General features: G+C 34.3%; 1 protein-coding gene and 1 long non-coding RNA gene across 17 annotated transcripts in view; both read right to left on the bottom strand.

Annotated features, from left to right (window-relative positions):
* LOC108000905 (uncharacterized) overlaps window positions 1-22,802 on the bottom strand; it is a 212,793-nt gene that overhangs the window by 161,842 nt on the left and 28,149 nt on the right. The window lies entirely within an intron of this gene.
* On the bottom strand, window positions 11,271-13,613 carry LOC108003808 (uncharacterized). 2 transcript variants are annotated; one of them, XR_001767109.3, is made up of 3 exons: window positions 12,920-13,613; window positions 11,880-12,432; window positions 11,271-11,825 (listed from the first exon to the last, which is right to left on the bottom strand). It is a non-coding gene; the product is annotated as an uncharacterized LOC108003808 (long non-coding RNA). The 2 variants fall into 2 exon arrangements; XR_001767110.3 differs by lacking the exon at window positions 11,271-11,825 and having other exon boundaries at window positions 11,848-12,049; window positions 12,139-12,432; window positions 12,920-13,519.

Here is a 22,802-nt window from a genome sequence, read left to right as displayed (position 1 = left end):
TTATTTTTTTATTCTTTAAAAAAGTATTAAGATACTTATATTGAAAATTGATTAATTATTTATAAAATATTTAACTTTAATTGTGTAAATATCGTATGCATATTCCTTATTTTTCATATATTAAAAGTTGCAATTTTCGAAATCAATCTCCATTAATTGATTAAACGCGTTTAATTTTATTTCACGAAACTTTGGGACGTAGCAATCTTCGTTCAAGCACCTAATTTTACGAAATTACAAACAATTTGACATTTTACCATTTTCGAAACATTTAATTCAGTTAGTCAAATAGGTTTAATTTTAGCCCACAAAAATTTTCTTCTACTACTTAACTGCTACGACTTCAAACTCGGTTGCAACGAAACACTCTGTACGCGAAAAAAATCAGAATCTTTGCTAGAAAGCATGGAACGAAAAAAAAAAAAAAAAAAAGAAAAAAACGAAGAAACGCAAAAACGTAAAGCTTGGAAATTTTACAGCGCGAGAAAATTTACCTACCTACCATTGCCCGTGTGCACCTGTTTTCATCTGTCTCTCGTTAATAAGGCCGTGTCAGTCCACCCCCGCTTTGCTTTAAGCCTCTTACCTACCTGTGGGATGGAGGCTTAACGATCCCATCGAGTCGAACTTCCTCCGGGTATACCTTCACCCCTCGTTGCGTCGCAGAGAAAGCAAATACACCTCTGAAATCCTTCAAGCTGAGGTTACCCAACTTTTTTCAACGAACGATAATGCAAGAGGTCACTGTTCGATGTTTCCTTTGTTGGTTCACTGTGCACGTGTTGTGTGTTTCGTCGTACTGTGATAAACATTGCAGCCAGGATACATATTTATGATACGTATTTTATACGTGTTGTGATTTTGTTTTGAATACGATGCGACTTGGAAACTTAGTTATTGTTTACACTAATTTGGAGAATCGAGTTTTGATACTGTTTGTTACAGATTGTTTTGCTACGATGATGGTTGCGAAAATAACGAAAGAATAAAAGATAAGACCAATTCAAAGAAGAATAATCGTAAATTTATAATTGTAGAAAAATTGTATGCGTGCTGACACACGTCGCAAACGCTTCAGTTTTCTAAAATTGTCATTCCAAAGTCTTCCTTCCAATTATTTCCTCGTAAAAAAGGAATTATAATAAGGGATTAAAATGCTCCATTATTATTCGGACACGATCACTAAAATCGTCCCGAGCATCTTTCACATCTCTTTCTCCTCCCCGCTCCTCCCTCTTCCCGAGTTTTCAAACTCTTGATTAACGACAGCGAAACGATCTCGTTACGGGAGGAATAAAGCAAAAATTGGGGTGGAGTTATAAAGATGCATTGAACTTAATTCCAGGGTAAAGTTACCACTACCACAAGCTCGCTTGTGAAATCTCATTTTTCATTCGGAAGGGGAAACAAATTGCGGTGAGAAAAATTTCGCGACGAAACTTTTTCATTCGGATTCCTGAATTAGCCTTGGAAATCTTTCTATGTACGCGTGTATATGCGCGTCTCTTTCCTTCTCTCTCTTTCTGCGCGCGCATGTGTACGTTAATTTTGGCAAAGCGTGTTTCCAGACGTGTATACGCGTCTACTTTGGCAAAGTGTCTACGAGGATTAACAAAGATGTCCGCGCCTCAAGTTTAACTATTAACCTTTTATTTACCTATTTACGGTAAGTTTTAATCTGTTAAAACGCTTGGTGCACGAATAACGCGAGTTGGGAAAGTTTTTTTCAATCGAGTGCAAAAAAAATATATTTCTTCGAAGGAAAAGTTGAGCTTGAGATTGAGAATTATATTTCAGAAATATTCAATTATGGAGAAATATTTGAAGAGTTTTTTTTTTTTCTTCCTTTCTTTTCTCGACGAGATATAAGTTTTTAACGAGTAATCGGAAATGAAAGAAATCAGAGAAAGAAAAGGGATTGGAATTTATAAGATCTTTTTTGTTCGTTCCTCTCGTAGTTTGAATTTTCTAATGATTCAAAATTGTTTATTACTTTTATTCTGATAAACTTCTGGTTTCCTTTATTCGAAAAATTTCCCGATTTTTTTGCACTCTTTTACAGCAATCTTTTACATCGCGAGAGGAAAATCCATTCGAGGAATTTTCGTGAGATAAAAGGTAACAGTTCGATGGAGCGAAATCCGTGAACGTTAGAGAGCTTTCTATCCAAAGTTCAATAAGCCATTTTTCCGAAATTTGCGTGAATTCCGGGAATTATTCCGATGAAATAATACGTTGTTATTCGTTGAAGCGTTTTTCTTTTTTCACTTTATTCAAACGTCAAAAGAGAAAAATTAAATAACAATTTCGCGACAATAAAATTAAAAGAAAAGAGATAGGGTTTACGAATTTATATTTTTTTTTTCTTTCCATCGTATTTTGAAATTGACTACGAAATATTCTCAAAGTATCATCACGGAATAATATTCTATTTGGAAACTTTCTCAAGACACTTTGTTGGCGAACTTGAAAAGTTTAATAATTTCCTTTGATAACTGCCAAACTATTATAAGTCTTCTTGACAATTTTCAGACTATATCCTTTAGCTATATTGTGCTTATATCGTTAAATTAATTCTCTTTTTAACGTCGATTTTCTCTTAAATTCCCTCCCCTAATTCATATTTATTTTTTTTTTACAAAGCAAAGAACATTATTAGAAATTACGAATCAATTTCGAATCTAAGAGTAAAAACAAGTTTCTAATCCTCAAAAATCCTTTTTCCAATCCTTTTTCTATTTTTAATCACAAAACCACACGTGAGATTCGCGTACTTTTTAAAATTGCAAAGATCATACGAAGCGATCGTCAATATTTAAGCATCAATCCAGCAAAAGTGTCATCATTCCAATCTTCTAAATTCTTTTTCTTATTTATTACGACAAAGGATTACCATACATAATTTTCACAATGCAAAGGACCAAGATATCACTATTAATCATCTTTCTCCTCTTCATTCTTCTCATCCAAACGATATTATCCTAACAAAAGATTAATTCATATACGCAACATATTTTTTACGCAAAAGACACGAGGAACAGAAAGAGACAGAGAGAGAGAGGTCGAGCAAAAAAGCAGCGACCACCATTTCTAATCCTGAAAAATTCCAATTTATATTCCCAACGACAAAGGATTATCATACTCGCGTATTTTCTTTTTTTTTTTTCACCACGCAGTGAACAGAGGTTATTCGAAGTAATAACCGATATTTGGCATCGGTTTCCCGGCGCAGTTTCCTTATCTGCCGCAATTTTTCACCCGGCATTCCGGTCACGGATCCGGCAAATAAATCTTGCTTTTTTCATCGGCGTCCCGCGCCCACCAGAGAAAAGTTGTCCGCGTGCGCGGATCCTCGCTGAAATTCCGAATGCCCCCCTCCCTCCCTCCCTCGCTCCCAAACTTTTCGACGATCCTCGCGAGGAATGGGCGCGTCTTCTCTCCCTTTTTCTCTTCTCTCTTCTATCCTTCTCGAGGAAATATCGCTACTTTCGCTAGGTTTTTTATTGCTCAACGGATATATTCCGCTCCTCAAGTTTCCTTGTTGCTTTTGAAGGGAATAATATATCGGCGTGCCTCTCGATTAATTTTGACGGTTGGAAAAGGTTCGAGGAAAGAGAAAATTTGGAACACGGAATGTGCAATTAGGGGAAATTTATAAAGTTATTTCGAAGATTTGTTGTTCGAAGCATAATAATAATAATAATTGCAAACGATAGAGATTATGTGAGAAGCGGATCAATTATAATAGGTAAGAATAAATGTTGTTCGAGAGAATTTTAATAAAAGTATTTAAAATAACTTTATTCGAAATTTTTGGCTAGTTTGATTTTTTCGACGAGTTAATGGGGCTATGTGATTTGCATAAAAGTATTGCGTTTGTTTATCTTAAATTCGATGTAGATAAATTAAAAAACTTTTTAATTTTTGTTCATTCTTTTTTCGAGGAAACGTTGTTGTGTTTCTTTCAAGTTTTATATATTTATGAAAAATATCTCTGTTTTTCGAACTTGCTGCTTTTCAATCAATATTGATGACAATCTTTTCACACACTCCATGTTCAAGAAAATTTTATGTAATAGTTTTATGTAAATATAATCGAGTTATACTGCTAGATATTTATCTTAATTTCGATTTAAAAAGATTACTCGATGTAACGAGGAAAAATTCTTTTAGTACTCGCCATAAATCTGCGACTCTATGATTGTTTTTATGATACTAACTATTAATGAGCCTCCTGCGTTTATTGCTTTGCATTCTTTTCCACGGCCGTCCATAGATCTGTATTAGCAATACGAACCATAAAAGTTTTTCTAACGATGAAATACGATTTCATTGAAAGTGCATTTCACGTTTACAAGCTTTTTTTCGTTGCATCGAATCACCAATGCGTTTCTGAAAATTTGAAGAATTCGAAAAGAAAATTATTTTCAATCGTGATTCGTTAGATTTTATAAAAAAAATTGTTAATATCGAGTAAATTCTATTTCGAAACATTATTATACTTTACAACTTTCCAAGCTTCGAAAAAATTATTAATCCATTTAAAAACCTTTTCTCTATCTTAATTAATAATTTATTTCAACAAGAATAAATATATATTATTACATCAAAAATATTTTCAAAGTTTAGAAAACCCATCAATCCGACAAGTCGTTTCCTCGTCAGAAAATATTATTAATCACTTATACTATTCAATTATGTTACAATCACGAAAACAAAAATCAAAAATATTCTCAAAGTTTACAATCCACTATTCTACGAATATTTCATGAAAACAGCCATAAAGGTTCTCAAAGGTTTTCTCATCGACCGATTGGAAACAATTGTTAATGAGCTATTTCATTATAATAATTTCCTCGTTGACCAATTGGAAAAGGTTGTCAATCAATTTATATCATTCCATTGTGTTACAATCACGAAAAACAATCCCAGAAAACAAGTCTCAAGTTGTTTCCTCATCTACCAATTGGAAAAGGTGTTAATCGATTATATATATATCCCACTAGACGCAAAGATTCCACGACCTTATTTCTCACGAGAACAACTGCACACTTTCCCCGTGGATCGATTGGAAAATGTTTTCGAAAAGCGACAAACGTTTCGTCGATTCTCACGGAAACAACGATCTCCCAACAATGAGATACGAATTGGAAGTTTCTCGAAAGCGGGCAAAGCTTCTCCGCATTGAGAAACTTTGACCGACAGAGAGCGCCACCATTGTGGCGGAAACTTCTCAGAGATATTGGATCCCGGAGACGATTTATTTGGCTGCAAGTGAAAAAAAAAAATTTCCACGCCAGGATTTCGATACCTCTTCCCTCGATTCCGCAATTTTTTCCTCTCTTCGATGAAGAATCGGCAACCTTCCAGCTAGTAAACCGGCTGCCCTTGACGTTTCATTAATTGAATCGTGAAATAACGTGAAATTACAAATCGTGCCGCGTCTGGAAAAACAATCGAGCCGTTGGAATCTGCTTCTTACGTGATCTCAAATGTTTCTGGACTAACTCTTGTAATTGCCTGCGCCGAACGTGAAAGTCTTTTTGAAGGAGAGCGGATGTTTCTCCGAGGGTCCACGTTCCGAATTTTAATTCTTCGACGAATGTGGGTTTAATTTTATTACGAAATTTTGGGAAATATTGGGATTACATTTATTTCTTTGAGATTATTTATTTATAATTATTTTAACAATTTTTGTTTTTCGAAGCATGAAAATTTAAAATTAAAGAAGAATGGAAGCTTTCTCGATCGGAAATTTAAAGAAATGCAATATCTAAATATTTGCATTTAGGATATTAGAATAAATATTAGAATAAAATCTCAATGAAGATTAATCATTATTATTATCTATAATTATCTTGATGAAATTATTACGAAGGGGTTTTGAAGAAGAACGGAAACTTTCTTAAATTTTAATTTTAAATTTTTAAAATAATGCAATTTTTATTTTTATAAAATTTAGAAAAGAAAGAAATTCAAAAAAATCCTTCAAGATTCATCCCGCTTCGTAAAGATTCGTGATAAAGTCGCACGATTCTTAGGGGAGTCGTTTATTCGAATTTCACGGATATAAATCAGAGTCAAGAACGATTTTCTCTCATTGACGGCTAACAAGCCCCCGTTGTCGAAGGATAGCAAGAGTACAAACGTTCGTGGTCTCTTTGTAATGCGAGTTCAACAGGATCCTAAGTTAATTTCTGGAGAGGGGAAGGCTCGAAAACGTGATCCATGGCGGGTAGCTATGATTCGTTTGGAAGCGTGCCAAAGGAAACAGCATTGGAAAGAGGAAAGAGAGTGGAACGTTCGAGAATAAAGGGGGAAAAAAAAGGAAAAGCAAAGCGTCTTTGCTTGCGATTAATGTGACATTAATGGTCTTTGAACCAACTGTTCCACACTTTCTTTGTTCTTTTTTTGAAAAGCAAAGTTTGAGAAAAATCCAAATCTTCTTAAAATTCATGGTATTTTTGAGAAGATGGTTCAAAATTTAGAAATAAGAAATTCCTTTCTTCGTGGCCAAAGTTACTTCAAAGTTATCTCTTGATAACCAGTCTAAAAATTAAAAAAATTTTACTCTACATTTTTCACTTATATAATCATGCAATAATCTTCTAATAATCCACTCTTGATAATTCGCACGAATCCAGTCTAGAATTAATTTCCTCGATTTTGATTAGTATTTTTTAAAAAAATCATTCACATGATATAAAAATGTAGAATTGTTATCAGATAATATAATTTCATTCGAGAAAGAATTTAAAAAACACTTGATACAACCAATTAAACATTTACAGAAAGTTGATCTCCAAATTTGAAATTAATATAAATTTTTCTAGCTGTAATCAAGCTTTATTTACAGAAAAAAATAAATCTTCGATTCCTCGTGAACTGTCACACAAGAAAAGAATGACATTCTTACGATAATTCATAAAAAAAATATTCCTTGAAAAATTGAAACTATAAATGTCAAAATTTGCAAGAATTTCGTTTATTTATAAATTTACATATCATGAAGCGAAGACATTCGATCTCGTTGCAATGGAGATGGTCGCAAGAAGAAAGGCGGTTTTCCATGAAATATGTCGCGCAATGTAAGGACGACGAAATTCCTGGAGCACCCGCGATGCAATATCTCGTGTGCTCTGTCTTCCTCTCCTCTATGAAGGCTGTATCTCGAGGGACGAAGAAGCAAGCTTGAACGAACGGGAAACTGCAAAGGACGCTGCGTTGCTCGCGAAATGAAATTTTAACGAGATTCTTAGTTGAGAAGTGAGAATATTTTTGAAAATACTCAAGTTTGAATGATCTTGCGTTTTTTGATTTCATTTTCTATCTTGTTGCATCGATCGACGTGATATTTGTCACGTATAATAATCTAAAATGACGGTCTGTATCTCGATGCATTAACGTAGGTATAAAATCCAAAGAATTCTAACGTATCGATATAATTTTATAATATAAAAATAAAAATTTTTTATTTTTCATAATATACGTAGTAATCTAATTATAGATTGATAATAGTTTAATTTATAAATATAATTTTATATTCAAATAGTTCAGATAATAATTACAAAATAATTTCGAAAATATTTCAGTTTCCAATTTTAAATGATTATCCTAACTTCACTAATGAAAATAATTTTTACGATTTTGAGTACTCAAATTATAACTTTTCTACTACTGTAGTGTACTGTATTGTGATTGTCAACAAAGCGTCTGAAGTGGGGATAGCAAAGGATCTCTCTTGCCCTTGTGCCGTCCTGCGAGACTTTTTTCTAGCAGTAAACAGTATATGTATCTTCGTTTCGTATTGAATTATTGTATACTGGACTGTGAATGTTTACATATTTGTGCAAGGTTGAAATACACGAAAAAATACATGCATTCTATAGAATAATATGTACTCTTACATTTCTTAATATATTTTTAACAAAAGATAGCACAAATTTGTATAAAATCCTTAATATTTCACGTTGATTAATTCACTTGTGAGTTCAATCGTGATATCCTCGCATCGAAGATAAGAAGAGAAATTTGTTTTCGAAACGAAATTAAATGAAACTTCCCGTAGTTGTAACCTCGACGATGACGAATGAGTTTACATCAGTGGAGGTCTCGAAAGGACATCCGTTTTCCAAATTTTCGACAACAATCGCGCATTGTCAGAAAATCGAGAATCGAGGGGCTCAGTGAAATCTGGAACGTCGATTAAAGTTTCCGATATCGGCTGTAAAAGACGTCCTGAAACTGGAAACTGAAATCCCAATGGACGCTTCGGTTACCAACTTTTCACGCCAGTTTTTTTCCCCCTCTAATTGGTAAACTTTGGCCATAATTTTTAAATTTTTACAAATACGATGTCTAAAATTTATCGAAGTAGAATATCGATGTTGTTCGCATTCGGTGCGGTTAAAAAACGAAGAAAAATTTTCTACATATTCAATTTTCCTTTTGCATGCGTGTTCAATAGAAGCATTAGCGATCGTTTCGAATCAATCGTTACATTTCTCACTCGTTTTCTATAAAAATCTATATCCCCCATTGGAAAAATATACGCTTCAATTTTTGATGTTAATAATAAAAAAAAAAGTGTTGCCGTTTTACTTTTAAACAAAATGTCCTACCTTATCCAGAATGGAAATTTAAAAATGGTCACGCGCGTTTCAATCCACATTGTTTCAAAAATTCCTTTCTTAATTCAACGCATTCTTCGCCCATCACAGCGTAACGACAACACGTGGGTTTAATTGGCGCGGCGAACGTATGAAAAGCTCGGCCACCGACAACAATGAGGAGCAGGTTCTACGCGTTTCACCGACAAAGACGAGGTCTCACGTGGGTAATCCACGACAAAAGCGATGAAACCGTATTTCCTTCAACGTATAAATCTGAATGGATGCTTGAATTTTTGGCGATAAATCTACCGATATCGACAGAATTTATATCAAGGATGATCCTTTAATAAATTTCCAGCGTTCTATTGATTCAAATTCGACTTAATTTCATTAATTAATAGATATTGAATAACGATTGATCGACTTGATCAGGAATAATCAATTTAACGGAGGAGTAGAAACGAGTAAAATTATCACATCCATCAAACATTTACTTCTATGAAATATTATATATTTTATTTCATATTTCATACTCATTTTTATACTCGTTACAATCAAAAATTAAAATTAAGAAAATACACGCGTACATCGTGAATTTCTAAAACAAAAGTGCGTCGCTACTGTCATCTGGACGTTCTTGCATGAACTAAAAAAAATACGTTAAAAATAATAAAAATACGTACACGCGCGTTTTATAGATAAAATTCAGGAAATGGTCAATCATTAAAAGAAATGACAGCCGATATTATTCGTTTAAAAATTTCTCCAATTTGTCCATAGATTCGCCCAAAAGATTTATAGATTCTCTCTTCGTCCCTTGTTCCCTTCCTTCAAGTCTCTAGGTGAACTTAATTACAAAGCAACGCGAAGCTACGACACTGCCGGAAATTAATAAATATCCGGCCGGAAATTCGCCGTGGAACATCTGTTCCGTGAATCTCGGTTACAGCCGCGTGGCTCTGCCTATCAGAAATTCGCTGGTATGGTGAATACAGTGGATACATGCATACATACACGTATATATATATGCACATACATACACGTATGTTTTATCGACTCGAACGTTATTGACTAGAACGATGCGACGCAATTTTATGGTTTTGGCTCAGATTTGTCGTTGCGTTTTCGTCGATTATCGATAAATAATATCGTTTCGACAAACAGTGCAATATTACAAATTGTCATAAATTTAAACGAGGACCCAAGTTTTTGGCAAAATAAAAATAGAATCGATAAATTTTTATCTTAATTTCTACAATTTTTGAAGATATTATACATGTTCTTAGTTTGGAATTAATTTGTAAACGTTTATAATTTGAAATTATATTTTCTATATTAGTTAATTTAATAGACGATAAAATGCAAGAAAATTCAAATTGAGATGTAATGTAATTAATATGGTTATCCATCATGTAGCGGATATAATCTGATTATTATAAATTGTCTAATTTCCAAACTGTGATAATAACGTAGCTATCAATTTATGATTAATCGTTATAGTTTCCTCCAATAGTTTCTGCCTGATGATACTGGAAATTTGAAAACTTAACAGATTCAAAATGTATAAAAATTACATTTAATATGTCTCCTTTTTATACTCTATATCTCTTCAAAATTGAAAACTTTCAAACGTATTATTCTTTTATGATAACGTATTATTGTTAGCAAATAATAAGATCCATTTTCTATGATGATCATAAGGCAATATAAGGGTTAAAATATTTGATCTCGATTAAAGTTCAGTGACAATCCGGTTTAAGACCAGTGATTATCCTCACCGAGACAAAGGGTATATCAATCTTAATAACAGTTTAAATCAAGTTTCTTTCCCTACCCTTTTATTTTCTCTCTTACACTCCCTGTACTTCACTCGCACGAATGAAACATTTCTCACGAAATTCGCTCTCTAAATATCATCCTCGTTCTTACTAAAATAACACTTTAAACACATAACCTCACCTTTATGCAATCAACGTTACGCGAACGCGTCAAATTCGAAGCCAAGTTTCGAGTAAAAAAATTTCCATTTCTGGATATTGGCGAATCTCCACCATCACAGCACACGAAAATTACAGGAAGCCTATTCTGAAACTTGGAACTCGCCGTTGAACTCGTTTCTCGACGAGCGTTCAACGCATCACACCACGAGCTGTCGAACTCGTCGAGAAGGCGAGGAAACGTAGAACGAGGAGCAAAATGCAATTAATGGGAGAACCGATGCCTTTGCGCGGCAGGGAAAACGTTTGATCGAGAGCGGAGGAAAGCGCGGTTGAGAACGAATGTGCATACGCCGCGAGCAGAGGCAACGTCTTACCTTGACCGAACGCTTCCGGTGTTCCTTTGCTCTCTGTTAGTTCTACCATTTTGCGAGTATAACTTCCCGCGGTTGGATAATATTATAGGATAAGTTATTCGAAGCTGGCAGTAAGATTGAAAATTTGAGAATTCGGATTCCATTGGACTCTACATTTTCTGGACGAGATGAGAATAGGGAAATTAGCGAAATTAGCAGAGACTTTAGATCTATCGAGGGAAAAGTTAGCAATTGCAAAATTAGCGGAGTGGAGGTTTCAAACTTTAATCCAATGTTCAGCAGCGCCTCTTCGTGGGCAAGGGTGAAGTTAGGGATGGTGAAATTAGCGAAATGGAATCTTCAGATTTTAGGGATTTTAACATTTTCTATTACTCATGGTTATGCTGTGAACATAACTGAGGTTTTTAGACAATGTCAAGTGCGAAAATAGTGGAATAAGACTTGAAATTTTTCTGTCCCATTATATTGCATATTGTCTATGATTGATCATGGATAATGTCGAAGCTATGGATAAATATAAAAAAATAGAAAAATAGAGCTACTATTAGTCTTCTACATTCTACGTCTATATATCTTACGACTATATTCTGTCCGTGCAATTAATTGTTGAACAGCTTGACTGCACATTATACCTCTTTTGCGCCTCTTAGATATTCAGCTCAAAACAAAACCCTCTATCTCTCTCTGTCTTTCCCTCGTGACTAGCTCTTCAAGCAGAAACCATATCCCTCGTGAACGAAAGTGAAATCGTGAAGGAGTGTACAATGGGATACAAAGCACAGGATCAGGAATTGAAAGTTTGCCAAGAGGAATTGATGATTAATCGATTGCCATTGCATTTCGATTCTCATGATTTAAATACTTATCGTTTGAAAAATATTAAGATTTCGAGAATATTCCTGTAAAAAAAGAGATTTAGAATTTTGTATAATAAATATTATTTCATAATTTACTTTGAATATTTTAAATCCAAGTAAGAAACGTTTGAATTCACTCTTGCAATATCTTGCTCTTCTAGTTCTTGTTCCCTTGTTTAACAACTGTTGCATATACATATGCGTAATAACTGTAATATTTATCACTCTGCACGATAGTTAAGTTCCTGCCATGGTGGGACGATCGCCTACATACCGTTAGAATTGCATATAATTCCATAATAAACGCCTAACTTACGAGTGTCGTTAAGCATGATGTCGCTCGACAAAGACCGACCTGTAAGTTATACGAAACGTGCAAACTTGTGCGTTTAAGCACGAAATATCGCGTGAAACAAAACGTATTCATTAATCTTCATAAGAAATAAGGATTACATATAAACGTATACGAATATTCATTTTTAACATTAAACATTTGCATGCATTTAACGATGAAGCATCAAATTTTTACATAACTATATTATAGTCTCAATTTTACAATTGCCCATTGTGCACTCGTTATTTCCTCAGTTCTCCGATCTTATTCTCAAAAAAGAAACGTTTCCGGTTCTCCGTCACTTTAAAAAAATTTCTGAAATCACAAAGTATCCAATATAGAGTTGTTATATTCGTAAGATATTTTCATAAGATACATCAATTCTGGATATCAAAACAAATATAAAATTTGGTATGCAAAAATGTCAATTAACGCAAAATAGAATGAAAGAGTGGTACTCTCACTTCGTCTAACTTAAATAAATTTTAATTTCAGTTTCAATTTTTTGGGGACACGTTCTCTTTACGAACGAAAAGAAAGCGTGGAATGCGAACTATACCTAATTGTTACTAGTAATCTAATAGAAATGCAGATGTCGCGCTTAGCACAATATTTCATATATCAACATTAATGCACACCAATTTCTGTATTTGTTTCGATAGCTAGAATCAACATTTCAAAGATATCAAACGAACGTATCAACACTTCATCGTAACATAAATCTTCTCCAAAATTCCACACATAATCTCCATTCACGTACACACGAACATTTCTCGATCGATTATACCCACTTTAACCTCACCGTTCGAGATCTATTCACGAATTGACGAGTATGATGTTCAGCTTGTGCTTCGGACGATGCCTGTGGATCTCAATGATCTTCCCTTTGTGTTTCCTTCTCCCGTGGGTGATGATGTAAATTATATTCCGGGGATCGGGATCCGAAGTGGTGTTTCCACGCTCCACAGCCCAAAACAAGAGGATCGCGAGCGTGATCACGCTTAACCAAAACGCGGTACGGTGCATGGCTGACGCTACATTATCGGCCGCGCATCGTTTCAGTCGGCTTTTATAAGCTGACCGGTTTATCGAAATTCGCGGCGGACGTGACGAATCGCGGTGTAAATTTGCCGGATCGTAAATTGGTTAAGTATCCATCCAATGATAAATTTCAAGCGGAACGGCAAGCGGAAAGGAAAATTCCGTTTTCCAGTCGATGATTTTCGACGGAAACTCGGGTTTCATAGATTTTAACGCTTCGCTATGGCGTGGATGGGATGAATTTTAAATTGAATTAATATCGAGATGAATGGGGAAGTGGTTTAATCTAATGGGATTATTGAGTTTCGGTTAAATGGAATTGATCGCCGAAGAGTGGCCATTTAAATGTTTCATCGAAATGGTTGAAGATATTTCTTTGAAATTGTTTGTAGGAATTAATTTCTTCCAGCTTATTATTGCGAGTATAATTATTAAAAAACTATCGAAATTAATGTTGAAGGAAATTTTTTTATTAGTAAAAAAGTAAATATGAAATATTTTTTTTAATATTTTTTTTAATCCAATTTATCTTTTTTTTGTTCCCATAGATAAAGCAAATATCTTTAGAAAGAAAAGCAATAGATCCGAAAATCATTTATAGATCCGTACAAAATATAAATTTCCCAAAGATTTTTAAAATTTTAACATCAAATTATATCTCGCGCGATAAATAATAAATTTATTTTTTATTTTTCACGAAGAAATATAAGATTTGCAAAGTAATATATCACTTCTATAATATAAATATCAAATTATTCCTTCTCCATATTATGAAATGCTTGATCCAATATTTGCAAAAGGATGATAGGAAAAATCCATAAATCGAAATCGAACATACCGTATAAATATAATGATCATCGGATACTTTGATTGGTAAACAAATTTCAGCAAGATTCACGAGAGAAATTGGCTTCGAGTACACGGATGCGTTCAATTATCATTATCGGCCGAATTCCGGAAGCGTGAGGTTCGTTTGTATCCGATACATCGCGATCGATAACAAGCCAGAAATTACATTCCCTTTCAACATGCTACGTTTATCGATGCTGCTTCAATCGCGTCTCCGTTTCCGGTTTGCGTTTATTGGTCGATTCTAACAGATCAGCATACATTAAGCGGAAATTAAATTTTATTTATTCTATTTATTTCAAGGTTATTTTGAATAAATTTATATAATATTATTTAATAGTACTTTTATACGATTACAAAAATTTGACATTACGAAATTTAGAATCGAACATTTTTATTAAAAAATAAAGATATAAAGTATGTAAATATTTTTTCTACTCATTTCAGCGATGATACAAAATATATATATCATTGCCTTTAATATATCACTGTTTAAAAAAGAAATATTGTCGAGAAGAGAAACCTGGGATGACTAAAAATTAAATAATGGAGAGAGAAAAAAAAACGAACTTTTTCTCATTTATAAATGATTATAGGTTGTATGCAAAAACGAGTAAGTGAGATATTATACGTGACATTGAATAACCATGAGTGATCATGATGCTTGAATTCAGGTCAATGGGAACGAGATTTATAAATATTGAAATTATATCTCTGAAAGTTTCGTGTACAAAAAGCAAAAAAGCATCGCACATCGCTATTCAGCCCAACGAAATATTTTCATTTTTCCGATATTTTCCAAATCACTCTCAATTTTTCTACCCTTTCAAATTCATCGAATAAATAATTGCGACGATTGAAAACACAAAATTTGAAGCTGGTTCTATACAAGTTTTACAATAAAAAAAGATGGGGAATAAAAAATATTTACATATTCTTTTTTCTTTTTTTTTTTTTAATTTCGATACATTTTCTGTATTCTCGAACAACAAAGTCTATACGAGACAAAGGGAAAAAGGGATGGTTTGTTACGTCTCTAAGAAGATTTGCGAGTTTTATACGGAGAAATACAGAGAGTCTGACGAAAGTGCACGTTGAAAAAGGGAGAAATAGAGGAATCGTTGGAAAAGAAAGTTTAAAAAAAACAGTTTTTTTTTCAAGAAATCGTATTTATGAATTTCACTCATCAATCAAATGAAATTACACGTTTATTTATAATAAGATAATTGCGGTCGAATAATTAAAAATCTGCAATAAAATGCCATATATATTTATATGCATCGAAGATTTATCATCTCGAATCAATAATAGATCTCTATCCGCTTTCTCACAGTAACAAGACGCTTCAAGAAGTGATGGAACGTAACTTCCGTTTGAGTCAACGTTGAACAAAAGTGGAATAGAATGGCCGGTGTGTTTCAGTTTGATTAAATTCCACTTCGTACTTGGACATTTGATTACGAGATTACCCATCGGCTTGGCTAAAGTTCAGCTAACGTCGCCACGTTATATCAAGCTCGTCGAACCATCCTCCAATTTCCCGTATTTAAGCTGTTTATATTTAAAAGGGCTTGTTTCGAAGCTGAATTTAACGAGTATTCAACAAATTAAAACAAAAAAAAGAAAAAAAGGAGGGAATAAGGATCTTCCCAATTAGATTTTTATTATACGAAATTTAATTTAATTCGATAATATCAAAACGCAATTAGGATAAAAGCGTCTCAAAAGGAATTGTTCACGAGAATAATCGATTTTCCGCGATAAAATATTCCATACTTATTAGAGAAACACCTCTGAGATATAGCAATAGTTTCGCTTCACCGAGAGCGACGATTCATTCGCTCGATTCACCACGAAAGTAAAAAAAAAAAAACAAACAAACAAATCAAGGTCACGATCAAATAGGCGTGCTTCGTAAAAAAAAAAATACCTCTGCGATTCCCAAACGAACAACGTGGTTCGAATAAGACCTCAAAAAAAAAAAAAAAGAAACAGAAAAAAAGACAAATTGATAACCGAATCGCGTGACTAGCACAGCCTCGTAGCGTAAAAGTCGGTGCAGTTGTTCGCCGGATATATTCTCGATTATATCGTGTCTCGAGTAATATTTCTCGGTGCGCGGGTAAAGTTTTGTCGTCGCGTCCGTTCTCGATTCTTTTCGGATGGAGAGGGGAGAGGGGGGGAGGCTCGAACGCGCCGGCGCGCCGGCCGAGCACCGTGTAATTCAAACTGCGATTTCCTGCAGCTTCGAAGGGAAGAGACGAGAGATTCCCTTTGATTAATGTCCCTCGAATCGAAGAAAAAGGGAGAAGAAATTTCTGAAAAATTTTTACTTGCGTTTCTTATCTCTTTTCTTCTTCTTCTTCTTCTTCTTCTTCTTCTTCTTTAAGTGTGTATCTCTGGTGTAACGTAAAGGTAAATAGAAAAAGGTTCAATTGAGAGAGAGAGAGAAAGAAAGAGAGTGAAGTTAGTTGCAATTTTTCTCAGACGGGTTGCACAAGCGTATTATCGGCGATGATTAATAAAAATTTTTTTCTTTTTTAGAATGTTTAGCGTGATAAATGTATTAATAAATATTAGAGGGAATTAATTGTAATGGCGTTTCGAATAAAAATTATCAGGAGGCTGGTTACGACCTACGACGATAGCGAACTGAAAACGAGATAAGATGTTTACTGCTCGCCTTGCGTTTATGCGATAAATAATATTTCATTTTTGACGACTTATGTAAAAAAATACTACGCAGAATTGCGTAGTCAAACACTGCTTTTTCTTTTTTTTTTTTTTACAGGAGCAAAAGTCTCACGGTTCAAACTTGATCGAAATTTTCAAGAAATTAAAATTCTTTAAAACTCTTACACCATTGCACGTTATTCGAAACATTTCACTATTAGAAAATAATCATAGAATTTCAATTTTCATTCTCATCGTTCATTACAAAATTTTATTTCTTATTTCGATATTCTCCACGAGTATCATCACGAAGTATAGATACACTTTCATCCTTTCCTACAATTTGCGTACAGAAAGTTATCTCAAAGAAACATGGAACGAAGAGATTTCAAAGAAAGAAATAAAAAAAAAAAAAGGGAGAAAGAATTTTTTCTTTCCCCTCGATTCGCGAACTTCTTCCATTTTTGTCGAAATGATAAAAATCGAACGACTCTCCAGATATACACGCAGAAAATAGCGTTTCTCTGTGACCGTTCGCGAACGTAAATCGCCAAAGAATAGTAACGAGGTTTAAAGATCTGAAACGGAAAGGGGTAGAACGGAACGGGTCTCTGGATTTCCAATCTCTTTGCCAAACGCGGAACGACGTCCCCGAGAATCCTGCCAGCTGCCTCGTAAACTAGGAAATAATGCTCCTCGACCACTGAAAAAAATATGCGGATTTACAGCGAATAATTTTCATTATTTCTTTTTTTGTTGAAAGCAATTAAATAACACAATTTAATTATATTCAAAATATCGAAACAGTGGATAAATTCGATCTATTAAAAAGATTAACGGATTAAAAAATTAAATGAAGATTCAGGGTATTGAGAATTCGAAATATTCACGTTTAACACGCGAAACGCTCGATAATTGAGCGTAAATATCGACTCGCGCTCGTTAGTTACTTTCTATCTGCGCGTACGGGGCAAATCGTTTCGCTCGATCATACGAGAGAAAATCCCTAGAGCGTTTGCGCGACGCGAGCGCCGCCACGCCAGCGCTCCCGTTTCCCCAGGGAAATAACATTATTCATTGCCGTTATCGTGGAGTCGCGGCGAGCAAAATTAAGTAGAAATCGAGTAAACCATTCGTCGAGCAGGTATTTGTTTGTCAAGTATTGCGTCAATCGCGCAATCATGTACGATGCAACGTGGTAAATTAGTCGACCAATTTTCGTTTCCTGCAACTTTCTTCTCGTCGCGAAATCTTGTCGAGTTCATCGTTTGCAATTCTCTCTCTTCGACGCCTAAAAAACTCTCGGTTCGACATTCTGCACATAGTGCACATGTTCGATGTATCATTTTAAGTTTTTATTATTATCGTTTTTTGTTTCAATTTGTTTTGCAATTTTGGATATATTCAATTTAAATTCGTGTTTAAACATTTTTTGAACGTGCAAATTAGTCTATTAAACTATTAAACGACACTTTACTTTTCCAATTGTTCCTTTTAAGAAAATTTACTCGATTTATATCGATCGTAATAATTCGTAATATTTCTTAAAAAAAAATATCTATGCTTTTTTTTTGTGTTTTCACATTTTCCGTGAAAACGCAAATTTCTCAGAGACAGGGCTCGATTCAGGAATACACATTTCACATTTCTCGAGAATTTGTTTCGGCAAAACTGGGACGACTTAACGGCGGAATATCAAACATTTCTGGCGCGAGATTAAACGAAAATATCGGAACGAGAAGAGGCTCGAGCATTAATTCCAAGGACAGGGTCGTTAAAGCGAAATTATCGTTTAGGCCTTGGCTCGAATACCTGCCATGTCGAAAAAAAGTATTTGATGAGTACGAGCTTATTTTTCATACACGCGAAACTTATTATACACCACGTTACGTTGAAACTGTTGCTCGCTTATTTTGTACCAGTCAGTCGGGGTTAAAAATAACTATAATCAACAGTTGTTAATAATAATCTGTTTGCCAATTGCTACTAAAAATTCTGCCACAAACATCGCGTTCATCTCGTCTTCGTTTTCGACGATTGAAAAATACAATTTCGAGATAACGCGGACGACAATTTTTCCCCACGAATACTTCATATAGATCCCTTTTCGATCCCTATAAGTAAGTGGAGTAAAGTGACTTTTCTCACTGCGTACAAAACACATTTTTCTTATTTTGAAACACATTTTATCTCTCTACAATTCAACTGCTCCACCTGCCGAATTTCATCGAACCGGGTACAATTTGCATGGAACGAGCTAGGTCACGGTATCTCCAACCCCGCCGCAACCCCCGAAATTCCTGATTGCGATGAAATTAGCCAGCGCAGGAATTCCGCTGTGGATTCTCGCGCGACCGCTATCTTCTCCAACGTAAAGAACCCTTTAAAGATTATCTCAGCAGATATGCGAAATTCGAGACGAAAAAGAAATATTTATCCCCAATTCTTTTCCCTTTATTTTCTCTTTCCCATCATTTTTCAGAATTCTTTTTTTTCTTTTTCCACGAAAATTATAAAAATCGAAAAAATCGAAAGTTGAAAGTGACAAAGTTTTCGAGAGATTAGTTGAGAAAAAGGTGTAAAATAAAATGTTGCCCCGCGGAAATGTTCATAAAGAAAACAAAAATTAGTTTGAGACGCGAAAGGGAGGAGAGTTGACGGTGGATAAATATCGATCGACGGATAACTATATTCAATGAGGTTAAAAAATAAAAAGTTCGAGGAACATTTTAATCAAACGTATCTCGTACGTATATGTATTTCATTTCCTCTCCTCGTTTCATCTCGGATATTAATCTCTTCCCCGATTTCCTTTGATGTTTTCGAACCTGGACAGGATTAATCCGATTTATTAGCCGAGCAACCCGGCTTAGATAATTAAACTGGTGGCCGTTTTGCGCGCAATTCAGCTTGTTTTCTCTTCCCCGCCGCAAATCGAATTAAGAATTCTTTGTACCATTAATCTTCTACAAATATTCGATATTCGATAAACGTCCCCAATTTCCTTCTGCCCCCCTCGTTTTCGAAATAAATTTGACGAGATTGCGCATTCTTATTGATCAAACATAAGAAATTAACGGTCTCGTTAATTAATTAAAACGGCGTCCACTCGACACCTTTATCTTATTCCATGGATAATAAATTACCAATAACTCTGACGTTAATATGCCCCGCAATATTAATCATTTTTATCATCATTTCTTCTCCGTGTAAAGTTCATCGAGATGCGTTGAAGAATTAATTTAGAAATCGATGAACAAGTATTCTCTCTTCATTTTCTCTTTCGAATTTTCGAAAGAATTTTATAGATACAGTGCCGTCATTCTTAATTTTGAATAAAAATTGCATTAAAAGTAACACTTTATTCGAGCCAGATTTAGGGATTACCATTGACGCGTTTCAAATCACGTGGTTCTCTACCAGAAGAAATTTTCGTAGCAAATTAAAGAATAACAGGAGACACAAAGATTCAGGCGAAGACCTCCTTACTATTTTTAGAATTCAGTCCAGGTGAAATTTCCTTTATAAAATATTCACCGCGAGACAGAGGAATATCATCCCAAAAGTGGGAGGATACCGCATTAGAGGTCAACTCTACCATTTTTAAAACGAAACTATATACGATTTTCCACTCTTGGGATAAGACGAATGAATATTAATGCCGGGGAGAACTGTGAAATTAAAATAAGATTAAAATTTTCCATGCGAACGATGAATAAAAGAATATCTGGTAATTATTTGTAAGTAGTAAATAAAATTATTTCAATACTTTTACCGTTGTATCGTTACTATTAATTATATTATACTAGTTCTATCTTTATAAGAAGCCAATAATATATTCAATATCATCTGAACGATTTCTACTACAAGCATCTTAAATTTCAAGATATAAAATTATCTCGATGCTTTATGATACCATTGTATCGTTACTATTAATTATATCGGTATATTATACTAGTTCTATCTTTATAAGAAGCCAATTCTTATCAATTTCGATGATCCTGAAATATATTCAAGATCATAATAATAACCATAATCATAATAATAATAATAATAATCATCGAGCAAGCGTCGTACATTCTTTCATGAATAAACAATCGATCTGAATTTCTTAACTCAGCCAGTCAACACAGTTTGCACGTTTCCAGTTTCTGACGCGGTTCGCTGTAATAAGAAACCTAGAACGTGTAAGTAATTCCATCTAGAGTCAGAAAAGAAAAGGAGACGGAAAGGAACGAAATTAGGAGGAGCGACATGGTGGGGAGAAGAGAAAAAAGGAGAGAAGATAGGCGGTTTTCCTCGAGTTGTGGAGAAAGAAGAATCGTTCCAGTTTTCTTTCGGTTTTAAAACAGCGACGCGATCCTGAGCTTCCTTTTCACGAAAGGAATACACGCGTATTCATCCTCCGTCCTCTCCGCCATTTATTTCTCTCCATTTCTTCCTTCTTTTCTTTTCTTTCTTTCTCCTCATATTCGCTCATTTTTCAACCCCAATTTCGGCTCACGATCCGAAGAAAGATTGAAAAGAGAGCCGTGCAAACGTCAGCAGGGTTCCGCCAGGTATTAATTTCCTTCTCTTTTGGGAGTCGCCGCGGAAGTCGCGGTTGCGCATTCAACACTCTTTTTCTTTATTCCCATTGGTTCGTTCAAATACACGCCGTTCCAACGTACGCTTCTATTCATCGTGAATCGCGTTCCTCCGCGCGATAACATTCTTCGGTAGCGTGTTAAATTGTTATTTGAAAATTTTATTCTTTCATCACGACCTAATGTGATAAGCGTGTACGTATAATTTTACGCGATAGAAAGGAAAGTTTTGAAAACGCGTTACGATGTATTTTTAATAAAAATAAATAAGATTATGAATGTTTATTTTGAAGATCGAGTAGGCGAGAAATATTGCACCGAAATTTCGTATATTTTTATCGGCGTCGAATAACGTTAAGCTTAAGTTATCTTTTTATCTTTTTATTCGAAAATCACTCCATCGATTCTCTCCATTTCCAGACAATCTTTCGAGAGAAAAGTTTGGATACTTTTTCGAAGTATTCCGACAAATTCCAATAATTCCTCGCCTCGGAAAATTAAAAAAAGAGAAATTATTCTTTGGAATATTTCTTTTATCGATCCAACTCTTGTAATACTTTTTGAAATATTAGACAAATTTTGATAATTCCTCGCCTCGTAAGATTAAAAATAATATAAATAAATAAAAGGAAAAGGAGCAAGAGAAAGAAATTATTCTTTGGAATATTTATTTATCGAATAAATTATAACAAACTGATCCAACTCTTGTAACACTTTTTGAAATATTATTGAGAATTATTATAAATTCTGATAATTCCTCACCTCGTAAAATTAAATTTATTGTAAATTTAATTTTAATAAAAAAAGGAAAAGGAGCAAGAGAAAGAAATTATTCTTTGGAATATTTATTTATCGAGTAAATTATAACTCATCCAAAAATCTGATAATTCCTCGCCTCATAAAAATAAAAATAATATAAATAAATAAAAGGAAAAGGAGCAAGAGAAAGAAATTATTCTTTGGAATATTTATTTATTAACTCATCCAAAATTCTGATAATTCCTCGCCTCGTAAAATTAAAATTATTATAAATAAAAAAAAAGGGGGAAAGTGGCGAGAGAATTATTCGTTTCTTCTTTCTGGCGCAATTAGAGCGCGGATATTTATTTATCGAGCAAATTATAGCAAGCTCGTCCACCAACTCCTGGCCGATACAGGCCCAGAGTGATGACAAACGAAACACATGTTCCGTGATAAACGGCCAAGTAACTATAGCCATTAATCAATTCCCTGCAATTAAATTCCACTTTCCTTCAATCGTCCGTTTAATCACGCGCATGCACGGTTACCTCTTTTAATTATAACGACAACCGGCTACAGTATAATTGGTGGAAACCGACCGAACTTAAATCGATAATTAAATCGACGGGGGCGATGCAACGATCCTACTCTTCACTTGTGAATTCCTTTTAGAGGATTCACAATTCAATCCATAGCGGAAAAATAAATCGAGACGAAGTATTTTACGTTCCGTCTTTACTTCTTCGTTGTTGTCGATAATCGACTCTCTTCGAGATCGAAAAATTTTTTTAAACT

The sequence above is a fragment of the Apis cerana genome, linkage group LG6 (genome assembly GCF_029169275.1).
Source record: "Apis cerana isolate GH-2021 linkage group LG6, AcerK_1.0, whole genome shotgun sequence".
Taxonomy (NCBI): Eukaryota; Metazoa; Arthropoda; class Insecta; order Hymenoptera; family Apidae; genus Apis; species Apis cerana.
Note: the sequence above shows the minus strand (reverse complement) of the source record. Positions and strands in the feature narration are given on the sequence as shown.